Source organism: Crinia signifera, chromosome 2 (genome assembly GCF_055691185.1).
Source record: "Crinia signifera chromosome 2, ASM5569118v1, whole genome shotgun sequence".
Classification (NCBI taxonomy): Eukaryota; Metazoa; Chordata; class Amphibia; order Anura; family Myobatrachidae; genus Crinia; species Crinia signifera.
This window is the reverse complement of record NC_139218.1, coordinates 138,880,804-138,888,651: the sequence shown is the minus strand read 5'-3', so window position 1 is coordinate 138,888,651 and position 7,848 is coordinate 138,880,804.

Sequence of the window (7,848 nt, the reverse complement as noted above, 5' to 3'; positions counted from 1 at the left end):
CACTCACATGACATTATTAATAACAAGCATATCATCACAATCTTGTGATTAAAAACAGGATGTACACGACTGTACTCTGGATCTCACCACCCGCCTCCTGGATAGCTGCCTCTTTGAAGTTATCCGGATACTCCAAATAGAACTGTAAACAGTAGGTTAGAGATGGCTTTTCTCCTTAAAGTGCTCAGTGCGTGCCGATAATCTGGTGAAATACTCCTTCTGCCGGGGATGTGTATGCTTAATGCATTTCGGAACTAGCGTTCCTTCATCAGAAGCATATCACATATCCCGGCTGAAGGCTTTATATAGGCAGGGGTTTCAATCAGAAAGAGCGCCAAAACCGTTTCTTCCGGTCACCCACGTGACCGGAAGCGGAACTGCGTCATCACTTGGAGTCGGATTTCCCGCAGGACTTGGAGCTTGCGTTCCAAGTTGCGCTCCGTCACAATACCTACGGATATGGAAGTTGTCATGCTCTACAACCAGATATGGAAGACGCTTCCATGTCAGAATGCGTTCCACAGAACCCGGAAGTGTCTTTACAAAACACATATAATCTATGCACAGACTGTCCATTATTATATAAAATCTGGGTCTTTATTCTTCTTGATTAGGCTCTTCATTCCTTTTCCGTATTTATAAGGTATATTATTCTTAGTCCATTTTCAGTCCATGTAAATGTCCATATAAAAGTCCATACGGTTCCGAAATAACGCGTTATACAAAAAAATAGAAAAAGACATACTATAAAAAATCATGTAATACGATGGATAAAAGATTTTTAAAACAGGATTTAAAATATCATAAAAACCATTTCAGTTCAAATTCCCCGTTAAGACCATTGGGTACTAATGTTTGAAGTTTAAAAATCCATCGCATTTCTGTCTGCGCTAATTTAGTTTCTAGATTTTTGTTTCTCCATGTAGCTGTAACTAAATCTACTCCACAGAAAGATTTAATATTGCACTCTTTTGAAAAACCAAAACTAACTTGATGGACATAGAGGATCTTTTAAAAGAGAAAGCACTTATACCGACCAAATCAAATAATAATGGTCTTTTATTTGTGACTATAATCCAGGTTTTAAAAAGGTTGAAAATGTTTTTAGAAAGAACTGGTGCCTTTTAAAGGAAGATCCCATCATTGGTAGTCTGATCCCCGATCGTCCAAAATTTATTTACAGAAGAGCGCCTTCGTTAAAAGACAAATTAGTAAGAAGCTGCTTGGAAACAACAGCTAGGATGAGTGACAATGTAATGATATGCCCCGGTGCTGGGACAGCTCCCCTGCTCCCAGCACCGGAGCAGCAGCAGAGACGAGGAGAGGGAGGGCTGGGTCCCACACGGGACACCACCTTCCCCGGCGCAGGGATCAGCTGTTTGATCCCTGTGCCAATAGTGCAGGCAGCGACAAGGAGGAACAGCGCTGGGATCAAAGCACCGATCCCAGCGCTGACAGTGCGAGCGGCGAAGCGCCGCTCGCGTCAGTTTAAATCTCCCGCCGTTCGGGAGCCAATCATGGCTCCCGAATCGGCGGCCAATGACAGACGGCCGCGGCGAGCCAATCCGCGCTCGCCGCGCCGTCCTAAAGCCCGCCCCCGGCGTCTGACGTCAGACGCCGCCGGGAGGCGAACAAGCAGAAAGGTCCCACGCCGGCGGAGCGCAGGAGCGCCCCGGCTGAAGATAGAACACGCCGCAGAGAGCAGCAGACAGCGGCGGCGGAGACCAGAGTTCCGGCGGCCGCTGAAGAGGCCAGAAGACGCCGGGATCAAGAAGGGAGATCTCCGGCGACTCCTGGAAGAGCAGAAGAAGCAGCGCCGCCGCTGGCCAGGACAGGCCAGTGGCAGAAGAAGGAAGATGGCTGCCGCGCACGGAGAGGCCAGCGGGGGTGGAAAGCATCAGAGCTGAGGAAGCTCCCCCCCGCGGCCTCTCCCAACCCCAGGTAGGCGGCCCCAGGCCACCTACCCCCTACCCTTGACCACCGGGAGTCGGGCACTAGGCCCGTGGGTACATTCAGGCCCCTCCGGCCTGTGGGATTTGTAGTCGGGCCCTCTTGGCCCGTGGCCACGTGATTGTTGGGCCCTCCTGGCCCTGTTGTATTGTGTTGAGTCTCCTCCCCGTGGCCCACTTAGCCGGGCATTAGGCCCGTTGCACCGTAGCCGGGCGTAAGGCCCGAGGCCCTCCATAGTTCGGGGGGCTAATTGAATCAGGCCCCTAGGCCTGTGCACCAGGCAGGCACTAGGCCTGTGGACCCAGACAGGCACTAGGCCTGAGCCGTCAGTTAGAAGCGATTGTGGTAGCGAACTGGTACTGATTTAGAGTGAGCATACGCTGGCCAGCTCTAGCCAGGGAGGGAGTACATCTGAATATAGGCAGAGGTTAAAGGAGCAGTTGGTTGGTAAGGTCGTGTACTGTATTGTATGTTGTCCGTGCAGAGCAAAGTTGTTTAGGTTTCCGTAGTTGTGTTGCACCACACACACTTAGTCAGTTCTAGGGCTTTGTGTTGTAGTTATGTAGTCGTGCCACGTTTAGGTTTGTTAGGCTCTGCACGGGTCTGGTGTTTGTCTCCTTACAGGGACCTGTGAGGAGAACCGTGGGTTAGAGTACAAGAGTGTGGACGCAGTACAAGAGTAAGGACGGTGAGTGTCGTCTTGTTTGTTTGTGTGTTCCTGCCTATCTCCCTTCCTTCCTCCATCCAGGGCGTACGCGGACCTTGTACCCCGTGCAAGGTCAAGGCCTCACCTAGGTGCGCAAGTGCCAATAGGTGACACTCCGGGCTCTGAGGCAGTGCGCCGATGATGATGTTTCCCGGAGCCCGGAGGGTGCCTCTGTAGAGACGTCGCGGGACGGAGGGCGCATCGGTCTTCATCAAGGAGGAACCGCTCTCACCTACTCTCCTTCCTCCTAGGTGTTCGTGTCCGGGTGCCGGAGAATTCCAGGACCGTGATTCGGCACGGCCTGAAGGTGAGAGGGTGCGGCGCCAGGTAAGTGGTCCGACGACACCTGCACGGCAGCAGGCACCACACCGCACCGGCCCTACACCCACCTCACATTTGGCGTAGTCGGCAGGATACGCACCGCGGACACGATGTGGAACGTCCCCAGGAAGACCCCCCAGCGGATTGCGTCGGAACCGATCCACGCCCCTGTGGTTGACGACGACGGATGGGCGACTGTGACAGGAGAAGAATTTAGGATGATGGTGGAACGGTCAATACAGAGAGCCAAAGAAGAGCGCCGGGAGAAGGGGCGCAAGAAGGCTGCTGTCACCCCCTGTAGGACGTGCCAACAGGTCGGACACCTCACCAGTGATTGTCCCTACGACAGATGGCTGACAAGACTAGAAGAAGTCCGCCAGCAGGCAATCCAGAAGGTCCAGGATGTCGTTCCAAGGCGTCGACAGAAGGTTCCGGTGAAGAAACAGCCCCGTTGTAAGCTCTGCGGGGAGTATGGACACAAGGAATATAGCTGCCCATGGGAGGAGCCGTATAGTGAAGACGACATTGGCCGGTGTGAGTTATGTGAAGATCCGAGACATCTGCGTCCGGACTGTCCTTTTGGGGACTGGCCGCCGAAGACCAAGTGGACAGAGAGGCCACAGACCGAGCAACGACGGAAACACGGGGACTCGGGCCTGATGGATGAAGAGTGGATGACCCCTGATGGCGGAGTCCAGAAACGACAGAAAGAAGCCAGAGAAATGGAGCGGAAGAGCCTGTTTGAAGCGGGTTCACAGGTGCCCATTTCGTCGGTGCCAGCCCCGAAGAAGAGAGGCGCTCGTGTGAAGAAGGTGGTCATGGTAACACCAGCGGAGTTCACGTGGAAGCCCCCCTGCTTGGAATGTTGGCGGCAGGGACGCTGGACTTATGAGTGCACCTGTGAAGATACCATGGCGGTGTTGTGCCCAGAGAAGAAGTCCTCTGGAAAAGATTCGTTCCCGTTGAAGGCGGACGTGAATGACCAGGAGATGAAGCAACCACGCATTGAGGAAGAGCGTGAAGACCCAGTGGCAAAGAAGCCCAGAAGTTCCCGAGGTTGGCAGAGTCCTCAACCTAGACGGTTGGAACAGGAGTGCCCTGGGTATCGTGAAGTGCCAGCGGAAAAGAGGGAGTACGCTGAGGAAGGTCGGCACCTGGCGCCGGAGTCTGTAGAGACGAATCCAGACTCTGAAGTGTTACCCATGCCTGAAGAACCGGATTTGCAGGATGTGGAGCAGTGTTCGCAGTTGATCGCCCTCAGGGAAGAGGAAGAGAAGATCCTGGCGCAAGACCCCCTGCTGGAAGGATGGACTTCGATGGAGGAAGGGGAAGGAGAGGATGGTGATGCCATGGGAGGGACCGTTCCCAGAGATATGGAACCGTTGGAAGTGCCCCATGAAGAAGCTTGTCCGATGGTGACGATTGCCCGGGAGGAAAGAGATGCCCCGGAGGAATTTGCCATAGGTTGGTGGTCAGCTCCACCCCATGGAGCCCGCGATGACGACCCAGACCAGGTGGAGGAAGAAGCATGGGTGAACGCTGCACCCATTGAAGAGGATTCTCCCTGGTGGCCTATGGTGAATGGCCATAACAAGCAGCCACTTCCCCAGAGGATCCGGAGAGTAGTGTCAGGAGGGACGGAGATTAGTCCGGAGCCAGTGGAAGAAAGTGGGGCCACAGTCGGTCCAGACTGGGCTCCCGAAGACAACTTCCCTGAGAGGACTTCAGAATGCCCTGACCCCCGGATATTGGTGAGTGAGGACTTTGTAGGGACTACAAAGGAAAAAGGGGGGGGTAATGTAATGATATGCCCCGGTGCTGGGACAGCTCCCCTGCTCCCAGCACCGGAGCAGCAGCAGAGACGAGGAGAGGGAGGGCTGGGTCCCACACGGGACACCACCTTCCCCGGCGCAGGGATCAGCTGTTTGATCCCTGTGCCAATAGTGCAGGCAGCGACAAGGAGGAACAGCGCTGGGATCAAAGCACCGATCCCAGCGCTGACAGTGCGAGCGGCGTAGCGCCGCTCGCGTCAGTTTAAATCTCCCGCCGTTCGGGAGCCAATCATGGCTCCCGAATCGGCGGCCAATGACAGACGGCCGCGGCGAGCCAATCCGCGCTCGCCGCGCCGTCCTAAAGCCCGCCCCCGGCGTCTGACGTCAGACGCCGCCGGGAGGCGAACAAGCAGAAAGGTCCCACGCCGGCGGAGCGCAGGAGCGCCCCGGCTGAAGATAGAACACGCCGCAGAGAGCAGCAGACAGCGGCGGCGGAGACCAGAGTTCCGGCGGCCGCTGAAGAGGCCAGAAGACGCCGGGATCAAGAAGGGAGATCTCCGGCGACTCCTGGAAGAGCAGAAGAAGCAGCGCCGCCGCTGGCCAGGACAGGCCAGTGGCAGAAGAAGGAAGATGGCTGCCGCGCACGGAGAGGCCAGCGGGGGTGGAAAGCATCAGAGCTGAGGAAGCTCCCCCCCGCGGCCTCTCCCAACCCCAGGTAGGCGGCCCCAGGCCACCTACCCCCTACCCTTGACCACCGGGAGTCGGGCACTAGGCCCGTGGGTACATTCAGGCCCCTCCGGCCTGTGGGATTTGTAGTCGGGCCCTCTTGGCCCGTGGCCACGTGATTGTTGGGCCCTCCTGGCCCTGTTGTATTGTGTTGAGTCTCCTCCCCGTGGCCCACTTAGCCGGGCATTAGGCCCGTTGCACCGTAGCCGGGCGTAAGGCCCGAGGCCCTCCATAGTTCGGGGGGCTAATTGAATCAGGCCCCTAGGCCTGTGCACCAGGCAGGCACTAGGCCTGTGGACCCAGACAGGCACTAGGCCTGAGCCGTCAGTTAGAAGCGATTGTGGTAGCGAACTGGTACTGATTTAGAGTGAGCATACGCTGGCCAGCTCTAGCCAGGGAGGGAGTACATCTGAATATAGGCAGAGGTTAAAGGAGCAGTTGGTTGGTAAGGTCGTGTACTGTATTGTATGTTGTCCGTGCAGAGCAAAGTTGTTTAGGTTTCCGTAGTTGTGTTGCACCACACACACTTAGTCAGTTCTAGGGCTTTGTGTTGTAGTTATGTAGTCGTGCCACGTTTAGGTTTGTTAGGCTCTGCACGGGTCTGGTGTTTGTCTCCTTACAGGGACCTGTGAGGAGAACCGTGGGTTAGAGTACAAGAGTGTGGACGCAGTACAAGAGTAAGGACGGTGAGTGTCGTCTTGTTTGTTTGTGTGTTCCTGCCTATCTCCCTTCCTTCCTCCATCCAGGGCGTACGCGGACCTTGTACCCCGTGCAAGGTCAAGGCCTCACCTAGGTGCGCAAGTGCCAATAGGTGACACTCCGGGCTCTGAGGCAGTGCGCCGATGATAATGTTTCCCGGAGCCCGGAGGGTGCCTCTGTAGAGACGTCGCGGGACGGAGGGCGCATCGGTCTTCATCAAGGAGGAACCGCTCTCACCTACTCTCCTTCCTCCTAGGTGTTCGTGTCCGGGTGCCGGAGAATTCCAGGACCGTGATTCGGCACGGCCTGAAGGTGAGAGGGTGCGGCGCCAGGTAAGTGGTCCGACGACACCTGCACGGCAGCAGGCACCACACCGCACCGGCCCTACACCCACCTCACAACCGCACAAAGGGCTTCCACAGATGTGGGTTATGCCTTATGTGCAGAACCACTAATACCCCTTTTCCACTTGCAAAAATATCCCGGGTTTTTGCACATGAACGCGCATCAACCCGGGATTTAGTGCAGTGTGAAAGGGTCTTTGAGGGATATCCCGTGTTCAGCATTCCGGGATCTCTACCCAGGTCCTGACCTGGGTAGGACCCGGAATCGACACGGGATGCGGCCAGTGTGAATGGTCCCGTACCCGGGATCGGGTACACGGGACTTTAAAAAAGCTGCTGATTGGAGCTTTGTTTGGTCTCACAATGCTGATGTCATCTTTAATCGCACTGCAAAGCGGAAGAGAAGCCCTGGACGTGCGCAGATCGGAGCAGACAGGCATCATGGCGAACTGGACGGACCAGGAAGTGAGAGAGCTCCTGAGTATAAGGGGTGAGGAGGAGATAAAACGCCAAATTACTGGCACAGTAAAAGATGCCGTGGTGTATAAAAACATATCAAAGCTGCTTGAAGCCAGAGGCTTGATCTGGACACAACAGCAAGTTGTCAATAAACTGAAGACCCTGAGAAAGAAGTTCATGAAGGTGCATGACAACAACCGTAAAAAGAGTGGGGCTGGCCGCATCGAGTGGGAATATTATGACATCTGCGCAACAGTCTTCGGCCACACAGCTCTCTGCAATCCTGTGAGTCTGTCTTCAAGTTCAAAGTCCATTGCTGCAGAAACCAGCCAAGGCCCTGAAGATACACAGACAAGTGAAGTCTGTCACTCATCACCCCTGCTAATTGAGGACACACCTGATTGTAGTGAGCATGAAACATCCAGCCACCTGCCCAGCCCTGATGGCAGCATATCCGTCACCGGTGAAGAGGGCGTGGAAGCTGCGACCAGTGACAGTGGGTTTCCACAAAGTGCCGTCTCCCCAACTTTGCAGAGAAACAGTAAGTTTATTTTTTAAAGACACATAGCACACTATAGGGTTAGGTTGGGGGTGGGGTGGAGGTGGAGCATAGGGTTATGCACAGCATGACCAAATAGTGGTCCTCCAGCAGTTGTGGAACTACATATCCCAGTATGCCTTGGCACAGTTTAAGCATTGCCTAATAGCAAAACTGTGGCAAGGCATGATGGGACTTGTAGGCTGTGGGAAGGGGGTTTACAGGGTAAGGGGGGTGACATAATGTACAGTTATCAAAGTATAACCTGCAGTGATGTCGCAGTGTTAAGCAGTGTGTACAAGGGCGTAACTACCATGGGTGCAGGGGGTGCAG